We start from the raw sequence: 22454 nt of genomic DNA, 5'->3' as shown, positions 1-22454 counted from the left end.
TTGCATACTACTGTTTTTAATTTGCATTTCTCAATACCAGCATAGTTGGACATCTTTTCATTTTGTCTTCTTTTGTGACTTGTTTGCTTGTATTCTTTGCCCTTTTGTAAATTGGGTCATTAGTCTCTATTCTTACTGATTTGAAAGCAGGTTTTCGTACATTAAGGCAATTAGTCCTTTGTTGTATATATCGCAATCCTAGTCTTTAGCTTGCCATGTCTTTTACCTTTTGCCTTCATTCATTATATGGAAATTCTATGTTTCATGTAGTTATATCTTTTCTGGAGTTGTCGTTATTGTTGATGGTCTGAAGGAAGCCTTCCCTAACCTAAAGTTGAACAATACGTACATTTTAACTAATATGCATATATGTTTAGATTTTTATTCAGTCTAGAATTTGTTTCTGTGTGTGGCATACATAAGGATGTGTTGTTAAGGGTGGCAGTGTGCTGTAGGGAGCTTAGGTTATGGAATCTAATGACATGGAGTGAAATTTTAGGCTTCAGCAGTTACTGAAGCAAGTTAATTACTTTTTACTGGGCAAGTTACTGGGCAAGATGATTTCCTATTTATTTGTGCTTAGGTTCCTTATTTGTGTAAAAAAATTGTTTTTAGTAGTCAATAAAATAATGCATTTAGGGACCTTAGCACAGTGCCCGGCTCATTGTGGAACCAAAATAATGTAAGCCACTGTTAGTTTTGTCTTTCCCAGATGGACAACTATTTGCCCCAACATTTAATAAATAGTTGGTTCTTGCTCAACAGATATGGAGTGCTAACTGTCACATATATAAATGCCTTTCTATATGCTGATTTATTTCTAGATCCTTTAATGTTTTTTGTTTATGTCTATCTAGACCTTGTGCCAATTTTGTGTCTTTGCAGTTGATACAGTTTTAAAGTTATTTAAATATCTGGCATTTCAAATTACCTCAATTCTTCTTTTCCTGCTAAATTTTGTTTGGGTAGTTGTAGACATAGACTCTTATGTATGAACTTGAAAGTCAGTTTCTCAAGATCTATGAAATGATGAGATTGGAATTTCCATTGGGATTATATTAAATCATAGATCAATATGAGAGGCCTGGTAATACTGAGTCTTCCTATCCAGGAACATAATTTATCTCTCTGGCTATTCAGAATTTCGTTTATGTTCTTCAGTAAAGCTCTACAGTTTTCTTCTTATAGCTCGTGCCATTTAACTTAATTTTTGCAGACTTAATTAAAAATGGTATTCATCTGTCATGTTTTAAAATGGTTTTGTTGGTATAACAAAGCGACTTTCATGTTTCTAATTCTGATTTTATACTCATGTTAGTTCTACTAGTTTTTTCAGTTGAGAGCCTTGGAATTTTTGTAGACAAATCATGACAGCTTGTGTTTTTAATTATAAAATATACATAAAGTAAAATTTATTATCTTAACCATGAAAAGTTTTTATCATTTTACTCATTGAAAACATTTATTAACACTCTGTATATTAGCACATAATGGTTTACACAATAGGTGAATAGGTGTTAGCCATTTTTAAGTAGAGTTCAGTAGTGTTAAGTATATTCATGTTTGTGTGACAGATTTTCAGAACTCTTTTGTCTTGCACAACCGAAACTATACTCATTAAACAACTCTTCATTTCTCCTCTCTTCCCAAACTCTGGCAACCACTATTCTATTTTCTATTTCTATGAATCTGACTACTCTGGGTACCTCATGGAAGTGGAACCCTACAGTATTTGTGTGGCTGGCTTATTTCATTTAGCATAATGTCCTCAAGATTCATCCGTGTTGTAACATGTATCAGAGTTTCCTTCCTTTTTAAGGCCGAATAATATTCCACTCTGTGGTCTGTACCCCATTTTGTTTATCCATCCATCCGTCAGTAGACACTTGGGTTGCTTCCACTTTTGAGCTATTGTGAATAATGCTGCTATCACCATGGATGTACAGATATTTCCTTGGGACCCTGCTTTGAATTCCTTTGGGTGTATACCCAGATGTGGGATTGCTGGATCGTATGGCAATGTTATCTTTATTTTTTGAGGAGTCTCCATATTGTTTTTCATAGCTGCTGAATGTATAGGGATACATTCCCACTACAGTGAGCAAGTTCCAATTTCTCTACCTTGTCAACACTTGTTATTTTCTGAGTTTTTGTTTGTTTAATATTAGCCACGCTAATCAGTGTGGTGTCTCATTGGGTTTTGATTTGCATTTCTCTAATTATTGGTGATGTGTGTCTTTTCAGGTGCCTTTTGGCCACTGGTGTATCTTCTATGGAAAAATGTCTATTCAAATCCTTTGCCCATTTTTAATCAGGTTTTTAACACTAGAGAATAAAACACAAATCGTTACCTATCTTTCTTTTTTTTTTTTTTGTGGTACGCGGGCCTCTCAGTGTTGTGGCCTCTCCCGTTGTGGAGCACAGGCTCCGGACGCGCAGGCTCAGCGGCCATGGCTCACAGGCCCAGCCGCTCCGTGGCATATGGGATCCTCCCGGACCAGGGCACGAACCCATGTCCCCTGCATCGGCAGGCGGACTCTCAACCGCTGCACCACCAGGGAAGCCCTACCTATCTTTTTTTACTAGACCTTTTCTACTGCCTAGGGCCTCCAAAACAAAGCTAGAAAAGTGGTGATTAGTAGACTTCCTTGTGCTATTCCTGATTTTTTAGGCTTCCTTCTAATGTTTTCCAGTTAAAAATTATGTTGGTCAGAGATTTTTTTTGATCAATTATCATTATCAAGTTAAGGAACATTCTTTATATATCTGGGCTTCTAAGTGTTGATATCACAAAAATTAGTTTGAGTTTAATGTATGAGGGATATATTTACTGAAATGACTGTGTGATTCATGTGATTTTCTTTAATCTGATTATCCAGTAATTGCATTTTAGATTCATTAGTGTGGAACCATCTCTGCACTATTTCATCATGATGAAATGCTGAATTTGATTTGCTGATTTTCTGGTCATTTTAAATAAGGAAAGGTCTTAGCCAAATATAATGAATTTTGTGAATTCAAGATAAGGGAAACTATGGGGACATTTTCTATATTTTAAGTAGCAAAGTATACAGTGACTCCACAGTGGCGCACAGGATTTGTTAAAATGGAAACAACCACCAAATGGTTTTTAGATCTGCCCCATGTGTTCTCTGATGTTATTTTTTCCCTCAGTGTTAAGATTTCTTCTTCAGTGTAGCACCAATCAAGATAAGTGGAAATGAACCTTGAAAAACAGTTGCTATTGTGTGTTGAGTTACATGGCATAGTGAGGGCGACTCCTAGGGGATTTCCCTTGACTTATTTAGAGCACATATTCTATCTTGTGTTGTAATCTTAGAAGTTGCAGGTAAATGGTGGTGACATCAGAGTTACTGTTGCTTCTAGATCATACCTAACTCTTATTTAGTAACATCTAGCACATTATTAGTGTCTAATTCATTGATTATTAATTCCACTATTACAAATAATAATATGTTCATGCATTCATTTAGCAAATATTTACTGAGCATCTACTATATACTGGTAAGTTTGATAGATGCTTGGAATTCAGAGATGTGTCAGGCAAGGTCCTTTCACTCAAGCAACTTGGTTCTTTTTGTTTTTGCTTTTTTTGGTGGCAGGGTAGTAGGTAGGTGACAGAGAGTAGCATGGGGGGGAGAGAGATGAAATGTACACAGATAAGTGCAATAAAATGGTCTAATAGTCTTATTGAAGAATGTATAGCATATCATAGAACACAAAGGAGAGTATGATCAGTCCTTTTTGGGGGAACTAGGACAGGCCTCCTGAGCAGACATGGAAGATAGTAGGCTGGATAAGTCAGGTGGTCAGGTGGAGGCAAGCTAGACAAAACAGGCAGAGGAAGGATGGAGCAGGACTTGTTTGAAGAATAGCAGGTAGTTTATTATGACTGATAGATAAGAGGCAAGGGGAGTGATATGCAAGGGCATTATGTCTGTAGACTTTGAGGAGGTCAGGTCTTCAGGAGAGAGAAATTATATGGCGTGAAGGTTTTAGGCAGGGGAGTAACAGAACCAAATACAGGTGTTGTCAGACTGCTTTAGAGGTATCGAGGATGAGTATAGATCTGGCAGGGAGGTGAGTGGCTGCTGTGGAGAAGTAGGAAGACCAGTTTGGAGTGGTCCTTATAGTGGTCCAAAGGATAGATGATAGGGGCAGTCAGTGATTTCTACTTTCCTGTGAACAGATGCATTTAAAAAAATCTTTGTGATACTCAGTGATAACGGAATCAGAGTTAATAAAAAGCCTAGGTGCTCTTGGTTTCATTTTCGGTGATGGCTTATACCTTTTGCTAAGCCTATTGCCAGGGCTACTAGAAGAATAAAATAATTTGAATTTGAACTCTTTTTGCCCAGCCTGGAATGAATGTGGGACTTAATAGTGATATATAGTTATCCTTATGTTTATGGATTACCCAATCCATGGATAAAATATGTGTTCAGCTCTAGGTCTATTTGCTTGAAACAAACTCACACAAAACCAGTTGTCTAAAACCAATTTACCTAAATTAATATTCTCAACGGATTTCTGTCTTCCACAGTAAGTAATTATGTTTGCACCACTCAGGCGCAATAACCCAGTGCCTTCCCACCAGGGCGTCTCTGTGATGAGTCACTTTTTGAGGGCATTAATTGCTCCTTCCTAGTCAACAAAATCAATACCTTACATTTCAAACTTGGTGAACCATTTACCTCTGCCTCTTTATCTTTCACATTCTACCCATCCTTCCCCCAGTTCCAGCGTTGCTTCCTTTAGAAAGCCTTAGAAAAAAAAAAAAGCCTTTGACTATCCCACCCTCTCATGAGTGTCTCTGAATCCTTTGGCCACCAGGTACTACCTAAGATAGGTCATCTGTTGTTGAATTTTTATTTAAATTGTACATCATTTAACATTTTATGCGTTTGTTTTATATCCCAATTCGTCTCTCAGTCTTTAGTGAGGGGAAAAGTAATCTGGGGATCCTGGTAATTCAGGTATCTGGAGCAGGGACCGTGAATCTGCCTTTTTCACAAGATGCGTGGGTATTTTGGCTATAGTGCTAGATCAGTAGTCTTTAAACTGGGGGATGCAGAAGGACCCTCCAAGGGGTAGAGGCATGGATAATTTTGAGCAAATTACCTTCCACATCCTCAGCTTTCATTAGTACTCTCTTAATTTAAATGGATCGCCTACCCAATTTAGAAAGGGAAGGTATCTCACCTATTGCAAATCTTGCTCTACCTTGCTCAGATGTGAAAACCTCCAGGGTGTCAAAGAAAGGATAATTTCAAATAATGGTATCTGGGAAGCCTTTATTAGAGGACCAAAAAATTGATCCTATCCATTCCAATAAGATACATTTCCAATTAAATTTTAATTTTTAATAATTATCATATTTCAATATGTTTTCATAGTTAGGTGCTAATAAAATATTTTTATAACTCAGCCCAGAAGTAAACCTAAAACTACTTTTGTGATCAGAGAAAATTTTTAAAAATCATTTTTACATTTGTATTCCTTGGAAATTATGAGAGGGTGAATAATAGGCATTGAAGCATAAAACTATTACTTTTGGATAAATTCTGTTAAAAAGAAAAGAAATTGAAATGTTTAAAAGGAGGAAAAGGACCAGGTAAAATTCCTGAATGTTAAAGCCATCTGTTCACAGCCTTTTTAAACAGATAATGCTGAATGGCAAATATGGTATTATTAGAGTCTATTAACTACATTTAAAAGAGTAATCATTATATTTTTAAGATTAGTATTCATAAATTGTCCAGAATTTGTTTTTGCAACTGTTTAAACTTACAGTGACAAATTTCAGATGTCAATTTAAAAATGTGTGAGGAGTATGGTATTTTTTAGAAAAATTGTAGTGGGTGTATGAGCGTAAGTTTGAAGAGCACTGTTCTGGTTTGTACTTTGAAAACTGCTGCCTCAGAATCACCTGTGACCATGTTAAAAATGTAGCTCACTGGATGTGATCCAGGCATGATCATGTGTGTGATAATAGCTGACATTTATTTAGTTCTGTGTGCCAAAGAAACTGAAAGTGGCAGGTTCATTTCTGCAAAACATGTCAATGCTGTTTGCCTTTCCCGAGGGCATCACAGGACTCCCTTCCCTGTGGCTTACTGCCTTGTTCTTAGTGGCTATAACTGGAGCCTAAGGTTATAAAGGAACCAGCCAATTCCCTCCGGTATGAGCCTGCTCAGAGTACTTGCTCCCCTCCCTTCCCACCCCTGCACCTGTGGAGTCAGCCCATCTCTCTAGAGTCTCAGGGAAGAAGCTTCTAGACTCTTCCCCCAACCTCCTCACACTTTCTTTCCCCTCCTCACCCAAACTCAGATCAGCTGTAGGGTTTGAAGGAGAGTGGGAATGTGTGTCACTACCAGGAACAAAGACATTCTGTCTTGTTGTGCTGTACCTGGAGGACCATCCTGCTTCTGTGTCAGGTATGAGCTGATCGTCCAGGACTCTGAGCCATGTCTCTGGGAGGTCAGTGAGACGGGAGTGTGGTTTCTGTCTTGCTTTGTTCTTTTCTTTCTCTAAAGTGAATCAATGTCTTTATTTATTTAAAAAAATTTTTTTTGGAGTATAGTTGATTTAAAATGTTGTGTTAGTTTCAGGTATACAGCAAAGTGATTCAGGTGTATGTGTGTGTGTATATGTATATATATATGTACATTTTTCAGATTATTTCCATTATAGGTTATTACAAGATATTGAATACAGTTCCCTGTGCTATACAGTAGGACCTTGTTGTTTATCTATTTTATGTATAGTAGTGTGTATCTGTTAATCCCAAACTAGTAATTTATCCCTCCCCCCTGTTTCCCCTTTGGTAACCATAAGTTTGTTTTCTGTGTCTTTGAGTCTGTTTCTATTTTGTATATACATTTATTTGTATTATTTTTTAGATTCCACAAATAAGTGATATACAACATTTGTCTTTCTCCGTCTGACTTCACTTATTCTCTAGATCCATCCATGTTGCTGCAAATGGCAATATTTCAGTCTTTTTTTATGGCTGAGTAATATTCCATTGCATATATATATGTATATATATCTTCTTAAACTGATCATCTGCTTATGTGTACGTGAGTTGTTTCCATGTCTTGGCTATTGTAAATAGTGCTGCTGTGAACATTGGGGTGCATATATCTTTTTGAATTAAGAGTTTTCATCTTTTCTGGACATATGCCCAGGATTGGGATTGCTGGATCATATGGTAGCTCTAGTTTTACTTTTTTAAGGACCCTCCATACTGTTCTCCGTAATGGCTGCACCAATTTACATCCCTACCAACAGTGTAGGAGGGTTCCTTTTTCTCCATGCCCTCTCCAGCATTCATTATTTGTAGATGTTTTGATGATAGACATTTTGACCGATGTGTGATAATGAGGTGATACCTCATTGCAGTTTTGATTTGCATCTCTCTAATAATTAGTGATATTGAGCATCTTTTCATGTGCCTGTTGGCCATCTGTATGTCTTCTTTGGAGACATGTCTGTTCAGGTCTTCTGCCGATTTTTTGATTGGATTGCTTGTTTTTTGATATGAAGCTATATGAGGTGTTTGTATATTTTGGAAATTAATTCCTTGTCAGTCACATCATTTGCAAATATTTTCTCCCATTCCACATTTTGTCTTTTCATTTTGTTAATGGTTTCCTTTGCTGTGCAAAAGCTTTTAAGTTTAATTAGGTCCCATTTGTTTATTTTCGTTTTTATTTCCATTACTCTAGGAGGCAGCTCCAAAAATATATTGCTGTGATTTATAACAAGGAGTGTTCTGCCTGTGTTTTCCTCTTGGAGTTTTATAGTATCCGGTCTTTCATTTAGGTCTTTAATCCATTTTGAGTTTATTTTTGTATATGGTGTTAGAGAATGTTATTTCATTCTTTTACATGTAGCTGTCCTGTTTTCCCAGCACCACTTATTGAAGACACTGTCTTTTCTCCATTGTATGTTCTTGCCTCCTTTGTCTTAGATTCATTGACTGTAAGTGTGTGGGTATATACTTGGGCTCTGTATCCTGTTACATTGATCTATGTGTCTGTTTTTGTGCCAGTGCCATACAGTTTTGATTACCATAGCTTTGTAATATAGTCTGAAGTCAGGGAGAGTGATTCCTCCAGCTCCATTCTTCTTTCTCAAGTTTGTTTTGGCTATTCAGGATTCTTAATAAGGATTAGAAATAAGTCATTTACTACAGAGTTCAAAGTCATTTTAAAAACTAGATGTGGTGCTTGCTTTGGCAGCACATATACTAAAATTGGAACGATACAGAGAAGATTAGCATGGCCCCTGCGCAAGGATGACACGCAAATGCGTGACGTGTTCCATATCTTTTATATGTATAGCTGATTCACTTTGTTATAAAGCAGAAACTAACACACCTTTGTAAAGCAATCATACTCCAATAAAGATGTTAAAAAAAAACTAGATGTGAATGGTTGCAACCCTGATAAGATGTATAGGACAAAGAACAGAAAGAAGTACAGCAAAATACTAACAGTGGCATCTTGGGGGGTGGATTTTCATGTTTTCTGAATTCCAGTTCTTAAATATAAGCATGCTTATATTGCTTTTACAATTTAGAAACCTCTTCTAAATTATCCTTTCTGAGAGGGGGGGATACCAGACACTCATAACTGGCACAAATGGATACTCTGCTGCTTGTACTCCAAGAGGGTATTTCCATTTCTCAGTGATAATAACTAATAACGAATCTGTGTTTTACATCTGTCAGGCCCTATGGAAATGAACTAAATGTTATACATGGATTAAATAACTGTAATCCTTAGTGTAATGTTATGAGGTAGATAATTATTCATAGTTTACTAAGGAGGGTACTGCAGCTTAGAAAAAATTATATACTTTCCTTGGGTTTTACAAAGCTAGTAAAGAGAGAAGCCAATATTTGAACCTTGGTTTTGCGCCATTAAACTGATAGGCATGTCACCTTACACCAGCTCACACCATGCCCCATCCTTTTTCAGTAAATATAGAGGCATTTCTAAGAACTGAAATGAGGATCCACTTTGGAATGAATGGAAAGAAATATCGGATATGGAGTGATGATGAAAGGATAAAATGCTATACTGTGTTCTTACATGGAATTATGTATAGAAGAAATAATTCACATAATATACATTCAACAGTAATTTTATTTGAAGTGCATCATTTATTTAAGTAGTATAGCCTGAACACCTCCTACATGCCAGGACTTGTTCAAGGCATTTGAATACATCAGTGAATCAAGAAGAAAACAATTCCAGCTTTCTAGGAGCTTGCCTTCTAAGGGAGTGGGGGGGGATGATAGTGGTGAATAGAGATAATAAAGAAATAAAGTAAATAAATTGTAGATTAGATGGCGATAAATGCTATGGAAAAGAAGAGCCAGATGAGAGGCATTGGGATTGTAGTGGAAGGGTCGGTTACAGTTTTAAATAGTGTGGTCAGGGTAGGACTCCTTACGACTGTGACGTTTGAGCAAAGAAATAAGAAAAGAGAAAGAGTTAAGGGAATGCAGGGGAAGGGAAGCACCAGTCCAAAGGCTCTGAGTACAGAATGGGTGTTGTGTGGTCTGGGTAACTGCAGTTGTTAAGCAGTTAGCCAGAAAAGGAGATTTGAGAAGAAATGTAGAGTCAGCTGTTCTTAACCTTGGGTCTAAGGACCTCTAAGGAGTCCAGGGATAGAATTCAGGGGTCTAGTAATTTGGGTGGGAAAAAATTTCACTTTTATTTTTAACAATAACATCTAACTGAAATTTAACATTTTTCAGCAGACCAAAAACCTAGAATAAATTAGTAGAACCAATGACCTTGTCAGCAATAGAAGTCATAGATATTATCATATCACATGATAGGTGTTGCAGGTATCTTAAAATATGGTTGTGTTCATCATCGCATCGCATCAAAATTATGTTAGTAATTAGACCTGCCACTAGATCCTCTTATTTCATGTAGTAATAAAGGGAGTACATGTGTTACTATATCACAATTAAAATTAAAACTGAGTTGGTTTCCTCTGTAGTCCGTTGTATTTCATTTTATACATCTAAAAATATTATGTGGAGAAGGGATCCCTAGAGACTGCCAACTGCCAAAGGGGTCCATGGCACAAAACAGATGAAGGAACCCCTGACAGGCAGTGTTGCAGGCCAATGTGGAATCTTGTTTGATGTTGGCCTTTGTGCTGAGAGTGAAATGGCAGGAGCTGTGAGAGGATTTTGAGCAGAGGCTTGACATGATTTTCTTTTTGTCTGGAAAAGCCCACTCTGGCTGCTGTGTTGAATTAGGGACTGGGGCACGGGGAAGGGGAGTCTGGGACCAGGCAGACCCACATCACAGTTATTAGATCATGTTGGTGATCCAGGCAAGAAATTGTGCTTGCTCAGGGGATGGTGGCATGGACTACGGGTATAGCAAAGGAGGCAGTAAAAAATAATCAGATTCTGGATTTGTTTTGGAGGCAGAACCATCGGGATTTCCTGATAGGTTGGATGTGCCGGAGAACAGTCAGGGATGACGGCAGAGTTTTTGACTTGAGCCATGGAAGGATGGAATGGCCATCGACTGGAGGAGAGGACTGTGGCTGGTAGGGGGAAGATCAGGCATTATTTCTGATGTGTGAAACTTGAGGTGTTGATCTGACATAAACAAGGAAGTGATTGCAGGCATTTGGATGGTATATGAGTGTGGAGCTGGGGAGGAGGGCTTCTGATCTGCAGATGTGTGTCAGGGAGTCATTTGTGCATAGGAAAGTTGATATTTAAAACTCAGACTGGTGAAATGCTGAGGGTAGATAGAAAAGGGTAACCAGGAGTGAGTGACCGTGGGGAGCTCCAGCAGGAGGAGACTGAGGTGAAGAGGAGGAATCAGCAAAGTAAACTGAGAAAAGTGTCCAGCGAGGCAGCAGGAAAAGCAAGAGATGGTGGAGTTCCGGATGCTAAGTAGAAAAAGTGTATCAAGGAGTGGGGGTGGGGGGGAGGGAGTGTGTCAAATGGTAGAGCAGGAAAAGTAAGCAGTGAGAATTGACCACTGAATTTAGAAGCATAGAGGGCACTGGTGGAAGGGATTAGGGGCAAAAGTCTAATTTGGAGTGGCTTTAAGAGAATGGCAGCTGGACACAGTATGGAGACCACTTTTTTGAGAAGTTTTGCAAAAGGAACTGAAATGGGAGTAGTAGCTGGTGGGGCATGTGGGATCAAAAGAAAGATTTCATTTTGTTCTGATTAAGATGGGAGACATAATAGCTCTTTTGTATGCCAGAGAGAAGGTTCCAATAGAAAGGGGAAATTTGAGGTAGGAAGAAGGCAGACTTCCTGGAATGATCTCTTTAAGAGAATGATTACGATAGAGATCTAATGTACTAGCAGAGGGGTTGGCTTTGATAATACATGAAAAGTCATCTGTAGTAACAGATCCAAGAGCATGAGAAATCATCTCTAGTAACAGACCCAAGGGCAGAGAATATGGGTATCAATGCTGGTAGGTGGGAGGATGCAGAGGTTCTTCTGGCTGCTCCAGTTTTTCAGTGAAGTAGGAAGCAAAGTTATCCGTTAAGAGTGAAGATGAAATAAGAATAGCGATAACAGCTAAAAATATGTATCATACACCTATGTGCCAGGCACTGCTCTAAGTACTATACAAATATTAACTCATCTTTTCAACAGCCTTGTGAGGTAGGAATCATTACCCTTACTTAAGGATGAGGAAACAGGCACAGAAGGTGTGAAATAACTCAAGCCAGATCCCACTACGTGTAAGTGGCAGAGCTAGAATGCAAACCAGGCCTCCTGGGTCCGGAGTCTGCTGTCTCAGTTACAAGAGGATACCTACAGCCAAATTGACCTTCTCAAAGATAGTATGCATTTTCTTTTCTTTTTTCCTTTTTTTTTTTTTTTGCGGTACGTGGGCCTCTCACTGTTGTGGCCTCTCCCGTTGTGGAGCACAGGCTCCGGACGTGCAGGCTCAGCGGCCATGGCTCATGGGCCCAGCCGCTCCGCGGCATGTGGGATCTTCCCGGACCGGGGCATGAACCTGTGTCCCCTGCATCGGCAGGCGGACTCTCAACCACTGCGCCACCAGGGAAGCCCCATTTTATTTTCTTGATCAGTGACCCTCAGTGTCCTACAAGATGGAATACTATCATGTCTCCCTCTAAGGATTAGAGTACATAAGGCAAACCGCTTAGCACGATGCCCAGTTCATAGAAGACAGTCAGTAAATGTTCATACTAGCTGGTTCTAGCAGCAGTCCATTTTTGTTGATGACGATGTTAACACTTCATAATTCTATTGATTGCTTTTTAAACATTGGGTTTCATGATTTAAATATGGTTTCCAAATAGAGGAACAAAAACGGTATCTTACACTCTATTAATACTTCTTTGATTACCAGCAAGGTTGAACGTTTGTTCCTATGTTTATAGGATATGGAAACAGTGACTCTGACTTTGTATTTCTTTGACATCTGTTGCCATAGTAACTAAGGCAGTGAGCTTATAAAGGGAGTGCGTGAATCCACGAGCCTGGCTCCCAGCTTGCTGGCTGAGAGAGCCAAAGGGGCAGAGCAGCCAGAGGCTGTATGATCCGAGGGCTGGATGCATCTGGGTACTTATTCAGCTGTGGCTTCTCTATTAGGAGCAGCTGTGAATGGGGCTCCAGGAGTCACCCTCACGAAATGAGGCACATGATGACAGTTGGAAGAGGAAGAGTAAATATTACTAAAGATGAATGGATATGGTAACGGCCAAGTGGAAAAAACCTGTGGACATGTGGGGATGCGTTGGTGCTGACTAGCTGGTACCATGAGGGATGAATTTCAGGAAACCACTAATTGGGGTAGATCCTCTGCAGAGGACTGGGCCTGAGTCACATCTGTTCTGTGGGATGTGAGTTCTGTGAGGAAGTCCAAGTCCTCAGGCTGCATCAGCTGCAGACCCTCCAGAGTGCTGGCTCCTTCTGGTAGTGAGAGTGGAAAGCTTGTTGGTGTTATCATGATTTTTTGTTTGTCCTCGTCAATGAATACTGATGGAACTGGGCTAGTATTCAGAGGAGATCCTGTAGCCAGGCTTCCTGGGTTCAGAGCCCCCTTATTAACCATGTGAACATGAGCAAGGACTTCATCTCTCTGGGTCTCAGTTTATCTCTAATACGGGGGCAATAATAACAATACATCCCACATAAAATACATAGAACTTTTATAAGAATTCAATGAGTTCAAATTATATTTCACCTAATGTATGATACACAGCATCCGCATCTAAAATTACAATCTTACAATTGACATTTTACAATCAAAATCGGCAGAGGGCTTCCCTGGTGGCGCAGTGGTTGAGAGTCCGCCTGCCGATGCAGGGGACGCGGGTTCGTGCCCGGGTCCGGGAAGATCCCACATGCCGTGGAGCGGCTGGGCCCGTGAGCCATGGCCGCTGAGCCTGCGCGTCCGGAGCCTGTGCTCCGCAACGGGAGAGGCTACAACAGTGAGAGGCCCGCGTACCACAAAAAAAAAAAAAAAAAAAAGAAAAGAAAAAATCGGGAAAAGAAAAAATTTTTCTTTCCTAGTGGTACATAAATACTGATTCATCTTAAAATCAATGATGTCTTATGTTGGAGGAAATACTGTATGTTATTAGGACAGCATTAAATATGGCTTGGTAATAGAAAATGCTACATGTAAGTGTTAACATTTACTTGGCTTTATAGGCACAACCAGATCCTAATGACGCCACTAAACCCATACGGATGTATTCATTGCAAGCTCCTTATCCCTGTGATGTGAGAGCTCTTAAAAGCAAAACAAAAATCCAAGTAAGCTAGAATATCAACCCATGAAGAGTCACATGATCTTCTGCTTTGGGGGAGCTTCAGGATGTAGTATGTGACTTTCAGGTGTACCTGTTCTTGCCGCATACACTCATCCCTTGACCTTCCAGGTCATCCCTCTACTTTCCTTTAATGGCCACATAGATAACCCATTCCAAATCCTGGCCTCTCTTCCCTCCCAGCGGCAGTCTTTTTCATTTCAGTCAGGTGATACACCGTGTCTGCATCCTAGATCTTATGTTTACTCAAGAGAGCTTTTATCTTGAAAAGATAAATTATAACATCCAGTTTCTGTCCATCATCTTTCACTCCAGCTTTTCCTCTCAGTTCTCTCAAAACACAGATTCCTTCTCTTCCTTGGGGACTTGACGCCAAACATCTTCCTTGATGTCTGTCAGCCTTTCCTGTCTTCCCTCCCTTCTTAGGGCATTGAAATTCTTTCTTCAGTCACATTTTTGGTAATGTCCTTGATTTCTTGACCTCGTCACCTTCTGTAGCAGCTGTCTGATAAAACCCCAGCCCTGGAGAGATTTAAACATTTGCATCTCCCTCCCTTGATCTGGACTGCAGAAGCTGTTGGAGAAAAAGGTACAGCTCTGTACTTCTGCCCCTGTGACTCATGGTCCTGATGTGAGTGGGCCCCTCACCCTGTCCACGGCTCTTCATACGTGTTCCTAGACTGCACTCCTGTGTTCATAGCAGCTGCTTTTCCCAGTATGTTCTAGCCCCTTCAGAACTTCCATTTCTTGCCCTCTCCCTTCACTCTGAACATCTGACCTCATTTAAAAGTCATGAAGAGGCTTTGGAGTATGGTAGAAAATACTTGTTAGAATTAGTCAGGAAATCTGAGCTCTGCTGAATAGCCATGTGTTTTTTTTTTCCTCTTGTAGTTATAAAATGTGTTTTCATCTGTGTATGGATCTGAGCTTCTAAAGCAAATGAGTCATTTTATTTGGATATTAGTTTCTTGCTATGTACTTTGAGGGAGGGGCACTGGTCTAAGTGCCTTCTGAAATTTTGTCTTTAAGATTCTGTAATTTTACTCACAGATATAGAGGACAAAATAGTAGTTACCAGTGAAGGGAGAGGGGCAATGTAGGGATGGGGGAGGTACAAACTCTTGTGTGTGAGATAGGCTCAAGGATGTATTGTACCACACGGGGAGTGTAGCCAATAATTTGTAATAACGGTAAATGGAAGTAACCTTTAAAATTGTATAAAAATTTTAAAAATTCCATGATTTTATGATTTAAGTTCTGTATGGTCTTTATGGTCTTCTGAACCAGCTTTAATTTGCAGGAAGAGACTATTTCTGATAATGTCATTTCCTCAGTAAAACAAGAAAATTCTCGTTTGTCATAGAAACCTGGAAGGCATGTTACCTTTTGTGATGGCAAATTTATCCTTTTCCTATTTTAGTTTTGAACTAGTGAAAATGACTTCCTGTGGTTTGGTCTATCTTTTTTTTAATTAATTAATTAATTAATTTTTGGGTGTGTTGGGCCTTCGTTTCTGTGCGAGGGCTTTCTCTAGTTGCAGTGAGCGGGGGTCACGCTTCATTGCGGTGCGCGGGCCTCTCACTATTGGGGCCTCTCTTGTTGCAGAGCACAGGCTCCAGACGCGCAGGCTCAGTAGTTGTGGCTCACGAGCCTAGGTGCTCTGCGGCATGTGGGATCTTCCCAGACCGGGGCTCGAACCCGTGTCCCCTGCATTGGCAGGCAGATTCTTAACCACTGCGCCACCAGGGAAGCCCTGGTCTATCATTTTATCAGTAGGTAGGAAGAGAAAGTTAAGGAGTATCTCATTTCTGTAATAGAGTTAATCAAGACTTTGCCTTGAACCTCTGACTGGGGCTTCTGGGGATGAAAGATATATGTTTCCTGACCGGGTTTCACTCTGAAGAATGTGTTGGGTGTATCAGCCAGTAGTACCTGAAGCTTTGCTGCCAGACTAAACTGCCCATTTCTAAATATTTGCAAATAATGTTAATCTCCCAAATATGCAAACAGCTCATACAGCTCAATATCAAAAAAAACTAACAACCCAATCAAGAAATGGGCAGGGGGCTTCCCTGGTGGCGCAGTGGTTGAGAATCTGCCTGCCAATGCAGGGGACACGGGTTCGAGCCCTGGTCTGGGAAGATCCCACATGCCGCGGAGCAACTAGGCCCGTGAGCCACAACTACTGAGCCTGCACGTCTGGAGCCTGTGCTCCGCAACAAGAGAGGCCGCGCACCGCGATGAAGAGTGGCCCCCGCTCGCCGCAACTGGAGAAAGCCCTCGCACAGAAACAAAGACCCAACACAGCCATAAATAAATAAATAAATTTATAAAAAAAAAAAAAAAGAAATGGGCAGAAAACCTAAATAGACATTTCTCCAAAGAAGACATACAGATGGCCAACAGGCACATGAAAAGATGCTGAATATTGCTAATTATTAGCGAAATGCAAATCAAAACTACAATGAAGTATCACCTCACACCGGTCAGAATGGCCATCATCAAAACGTCTACAAACAATAAATGCTGGAGAAGGTGTGGAGAAAAGGGAACCCTCTTGCACTGCTGGTGAGAATGTGAATTGGTTCAGCCACTATGGAGAACAGTATGGAGGTTCCTTAGAAAACTAAAAACAGAACTACCATACCACCCAGCAATCTCACTACTGGGCAAAACAGCAATCCCACTACTGAGAAAAACATAATTCAAAAAGAGTCATGTACCAAAATGTTCACTGCAGCTCTATTTACAATAGCCAGGACATGGAAGCAACCTAAGTGTCCATCAACAGATGAATGCATAAAGAAGATGTGGCATATATATACAATGGAATATTACTCAGCCATAAAAAGGAATGAAACTGAGTTATTTGTAGTGAGGTGGATGGACCTAGAGTCTGTCATACAGAGTGAAGTAAGTCAGAAAGAGAAAGACAAATACCATATGCTAACACATATATATGGAATCCGAAGAAAAAAAAAAAAGATGGTCAGAAGAACCCAGGGGCAAGACGGAAATATAGATGCAGACCTACTAGAGAATGGACTTGAGGACACGGGGAGGGGGAAGGGTAAGCTGGGACAAAGTGAGAGAGTGGCATGGACATATATACACTACCAAATATAAAATAGATAGCTAGTGAGAAGCAGCCTCATAGCCCAGGGAGATCAGCTTGGTGCTTTGTGACCACCTAGAGGGGTGGGATAGGGAGGGTCGGAGGGAGGGAGACGCAAGAGGGAAGAGATATGGGGACATATGTATATGTATAACTGATTCACTTTGTTATAAAGCAGAAACTGACACACCATTGTAAAGCAATTATACTCTAATAAAGATGTTAAAAAAAAAAACAACTAAAAATAAAGCTACCACATGATCCAGAAATCCCGATCCTGGGCATATATCCAAAGAAGATGAAAACTCTAATTTGAAAAGATACATGTACCCCAGTGTTCATAGCAGCGCTATTTACAATACAGTAGCCAGGACATGGAAACGACCCAAGTGTCCATAAACAGATAATTGGTTTAAGAAGTGTGGTGTGTATATATAATGGAATATTACTCAGCCATAAAAAAGGAATGAAATGATACCATTTGCAGCAACATGGATGGACCTAGAGAATATCATACTAAGTGAAGTAAGTCAGACAGAGAAAGACTAATGTTATATGACATCACTTATATGTGGAATCTAAAAATAATACACATGAATGTACCTACAAAACAGAAACAGACTCACAGACATAGAAAACAAACTTATGGTTGCCAAAGGGGGAAAGGGGGAAGGGATAAATTAGGAGTATGGGAATAAAGATACAAACTACTGTACATAAAATAGATAAGCGAGAAGGATTTACTGCGTAGCCCAGGGAACTATATTCAATATCTTGTAATAGCCTATAATGGAAAATAATCTGAAGATATATGTGTGTGTATATATGTAATCTGAAAAAATATATGTGTATGTATGTATGCAACTGAATGACTTTGCTGTACACCTGAAACTGACACAGTATTGTAAATCAACGATACTTCAATTAAACAACTGCACATTTCTGTGAATTGAGCTGATATCCTTTGCATGCTGCCCAGATGGTGCATTTCTAGAATGATAATCTGGCAGGTTACTTTGGGGTTTACCAGTAAAATGGGATTGACCAGGAGATCTTGCCGTTTTTATTCCCATCTGCAGTCTCTTCTATATAATCTTGCCCTTTGAACATTCTTTCTGGATGCTAAAATTTCAGGGGAACTACAGGAGAGCAAGGAAGAGCCCAAGTCCTGTGCATTGGCTCTTGGTGCGTCAGTTTGGATGGAGGAGGACTTGGAGTTAGCAGATGGAGGGCGTGCTTTTTACAGTCTAGATAGAGGCATCCCCTTCTAGCCTCACCAGACATCATTGTTTGAGGATCATGCTAACAGTAGCCATGGTTCTCAGCCTTGGCTGTCTATCAGAATCACCTGGAAAGCTGTTAAAAATTCCGGTGCCTAACATGCATCTCATACCAGTTAAATCTACCTGTGGGCTGGGATCTATGCTTCAGTAGTTTTTAAGCCTCCGCAGGTGAATGTACCATGTAGACGAGGCTGAGAACCGTCGAATAGAGACTTTACCGGGAAGGGTTAAGTTGGTCGGCTGATGCAGAAGTTTGGCTTTCACAAGCGAACTGGTTGCCTCTCTGCTTTATCTTGACTGATTTTTGACCGTAGTAACACTGTAGCAAGATCAGAGGTAGTCAGCTGGGTGTGACTGCTTTTTCAGAAGTGTGCGTTTGAAGGGCAACTGTGTTTCGCCTGTGAATCAGTGTGTGCTTGTCTTCATATGCTCTTACCAATGGTATTCCTCACTCTCTACAAGAAGGGAAGGTAGGTACTGTGTGCATTAGTGTGTGTGTTGTGTCCACTTCATTTGGGGTGACTGTTCATTGTGTTCACTTTGAAAAGCAGGTAATTGACTTTCTTGTAACTTTCAGTGAAAAATCATTTGAAAAGATCAGATGGGAAGAAAAGGAAACTCACACTTCCGTTGTAAAACTAAAACAACAAAATTCAGGAGATTTTAAAGAAGGCAAGCCAGACTGAAATGTCTAGAACCAGTGTTTCTGGCTAGCTAAAAGATGCTAGTGTGACTCTCTTTCTACCTGTGTGTACACGTAGTCTCCAGTTTTTAGAAATTCCTGGCCTGTTGTGTACAGTTCCCCTTAAGAGTGCCGAAAGATCCTGACTAGGGTTGCCAGATAAAATATAGGATGTCCAGTTAAATGTGACCTTCAGATAAACAATAACTATTTAGTGTAAGTACCAAATATTGCATGAGACACACTGACACTAAAAAATGCTCTGTTTATCTGAAGTTCACTTTTAACTGAGCATCTTGCATTTTTATTTTCTAAATCTGGCAACCCTGTGGAGGTATGGGCTAGACTCGAGGGCTTGTCGCGCTGTCCAGTTTTTCTGGGCTGGGTCTCACTGTGACCTTGCTTCTTACCATATTCCTGCAGAGAAGCTGCCACTCAGTTTTCCATCCCAAACTCTTATTTTGTTGTTTTTCCTATATGTCTAATAGGTTTTCTCATCTTTGGTGTTAGAATTGAGAGAGACTTGAAGATAGATATAGACATGAAAAACCAGTTCTTAAATTCTGACTGGTAGAAGCAATGCAAACCAAGACCTTATACTTATAGGCACTTAAGCCCAGTGGCAGGTGTAGTATGTTGTATTTTGGAGTACTTTTCCACCATGTGGGAGACACAAGTGTCCTGTTGCCCTTAGAAACTTGGGCAGGTGGCCTGCCCTCTTGGGTACTTGTCTGGCCTGGTTTACTAGAAAATTCCACTTTCAGTCACGTTAAAGCTGGCTGGCTTTCACCTGCCTCTCCAGAGACTGACCTTCACCTCCCCTTCTCCTGAGGTTCCTTTTGTTGGCCTTAAAGGGCTCTGTCAGTTACAGAGTGGAGAACTTATTGGAGAACAATAAAGAGTGGAGAACTTCTCCCAAAGTTTTCAGTCAAATCATCTGATGGTTGTACATGCCCCATGAGGAATGTATTTTTACTAGGAATTTGGATATGCACTCTGTTTGAGGTAGGCAATTTTTCTCACTGACTTTAAACCAAGTTTTATGTAGAAAAAAGCATATATATATATATACATGAGATTTTTGAACACATCCGTTATCTTTTGTAGAAGAGAATCCTGCATAATTTTGAACGAATAGAAAATTAGGGAAGTAGAATGAGCACTTGTATATTAATCATCTATACTTAAACATCTTGCCGTATTTTCTTCAGACTTGTGAAGCCAGAGTTGAGACCGCTTTTGTAACCCCACCTTAATCCAATTTCTCTGCCCATCTCCCCAGCCACTCTCCCAAGGTTTTTGTGGGGCTGACCACCATGCACAACTACAGGAAGGTCACTTGTGAATGGTGTCATCTGTGTATTCCTAGACAGTGTATAGCATGGGTTTTCTAAACCCTGTACAAATGGTATTACCGTATAAGCTTTGACAGTCATATCATTATAAATAATACTAGTATTGTCTGTTCCTTTCCAGTTTTTACATCTCATTCTCTTCTAACTGCATAGCCCCAGACCTGTAGTACATGCAGGAAAATGTGAGTGGCTATGGATATTCTTAATCTTGCTTCTTGAAGTTTCACTATTACATATGAAGTGTGCTGGAAAATTCTTTTTTTTTTTTTTTTTTTGCGGTACACGGGCCTCTCCCGTTGCGGAGCACAGGCTCCGGATGCGCAGGCTCAGCGGCCATGGCTCACGGGCCCAGCCGCTCCGCGGCATGTGGGATCTTCCCAGACCAGGGCAGAACCCGTGTCCCCTGCATCGGCAGGCGGACTCTCAACCACTGCGCCACCAGGGAAGCCCCTGGAAAATTCTTGATGTCCTGAATTTGATTTCCTTCTATTCTAAATTAGCTCAGAGTTTTTTTCTTTCTCTTTTTAAAGTCAAGGATGACTGTTGAGCTTTATCATGATTGTTTTCTGTGTCATTCTGTATCGTTTTGAGATTTTGAGATATGATGGATTTCCTCCTTTAGTGTATTAGTGTGTTAGATATCACAGATAAATTTTCAGATGATACATAATTCTTGCATTCTTAGAATAAACCCTGCTTAGTTACCTGGTTTATTTTCACAAGTTGGTTAATTAGATTTGCTAATTTTAGGTTTACTTTTTAGTCTATCCTCTTATTGATTTTAATTTAATTGTATTATAGAAAGTGAACATGGTCTGTATAATAGTATTACTTTGAAATTTTCTCTGTGAATCATCAGTTTTTGCAAATATATCATGTGTCTGAAAAGGGGATGTGTTGTTTTTGTTGGGTTCTGGGATATAGATAGTCAAGGTTGTTACTTGTGTCAGTCACTATGTTTTTATTTGCTTGATCTACAATTTCTAATAGAGGGGTATTATCTCCTACCACTTAACTTATTTTGTCAGTTTTTGCTTTATGTATTTCAAGGCTAAGATGTTAGTTGCATTCAAGATCATGATCATACCCAACACCTTCGTTAAGCAATAAAACATTAGAAATACATTTGCAGCCTCCTGTGTGCCTTCTACCTTCCCCTTAGGTGAAACTGTTTATTAATCCCATGTACTTCTTTATACTTAGGTATAAAATCCCTAAATAATGTATAATACAATTATGTGTTTTAAAAGTCTAAAAGTGGCATCCAACGGTGTGTATTTTTTGGCAACTTTTTCTCTCAAAATTCTATTTGCTAGATTAATCTGTGTTGGTATGTATAGCTCCAGGTCATTCATTTTAATGTCTGCATAGTATTACTTTGAGTGTATATATCACTCAGTATTTGTTTATTGGTACTGCTGTGATGGAAATTTATTTCTATTTTTCACTACTATAAATGGTGCTTCCTCAAGTGTTCTTTTAAACATTTGTGTTCATGGTAAACACTCCATTTGGGTTAAATTTTGGAGTAGAATTTCTGGTTTTATTTATGTGTAACTTTCAGTTTAGTAGATGTTGTCAAAATGAATTTTCAAGTGATTGTAGCAGTTAGTACTTCCATCAGCAGTGTGGAATTCTCATTCTTGTTCCTCACCAGGAGTTAGTATTAGCAGACTTTTTAATATTTTCAAGTTTGTTAGGTGTGAAATGGCATCCCATTGTAGTTTTAATTTGCATTGTCCTGAGAACAGGTGAGATTGTGTGTCTGTTTATATGTTTATAAAAAGTCATTTGGGGGCTTCCCTGGTGGCGCAGTGGTTGAGAGTCCGCCTGCCGATGCAGGGGACACGGGTTCGTGCGCCGGTCTGGGAAGATCCCACATGCCGCGGAGCGGCTGGGCCCGTGAGCCATGGCCGCTGAGCCTGCGCGTCCGGAGCCTGTGCTCCGCAACAGGAGAGGCCACAACAGTGAGAGGAGCGCGTACCGCAAAAAAAAAAAAAAAAAAGTCATTTGGAGTTCTTCTTCCATGAATGTACTATCCATTTGCCCATTTTTCTATTCGTTGCTTTTCTCATTTCTTTCTAGTACTTGTTTATCCTGGATGCTAATCTTTTGTACTTCCTGTGTTTTGCAAATGTCTTTTCCATGTGCTGGCTTATCACTTTCTAGGGGCATCTTTT

At 39.8% G+C, this 22454-nt stretch overlaps 1 protein-coding gene and 1 non-coding gene across 3 annotated transcripts in view; both read left to right on the top strand.

Moving 5' to 3' along the window:
* FMN1 (formin 1) overlaps positions 1–22454 on the top strand; it is a 424285-nt gene that overhangs the window by 142076 nt on the left and 259755 nt on the right. The window lies entirely within an intron of this gene.
* LOC117202946 (U6 spliceosomal RNA) lies at positions 8252–8358 on the top strand. The gene has a single exon (XR_004485484.1). It is a non-coding gene; the product is annotated as a U6 spliceosomal RNA (small nuclear RNA).

Source organism: Orcinus orca, chromosome 2 (assembly GCF_937001465.1).
Source record: "Orcinus orca chromosome 2, mOrcOrc1.1, whole genome shotgun sequence".
NCBI lineage: Eukaryota > Metazoa > Chordata > Mammalia > Artiodactyla > Delphinidae > Orcinus > Orcinus orca.
The sequence above is the reverse complement of the archived record's forward strand: the minus strand, read 5'-3'. Positions and strand labels throughout refer to the sequence as shown.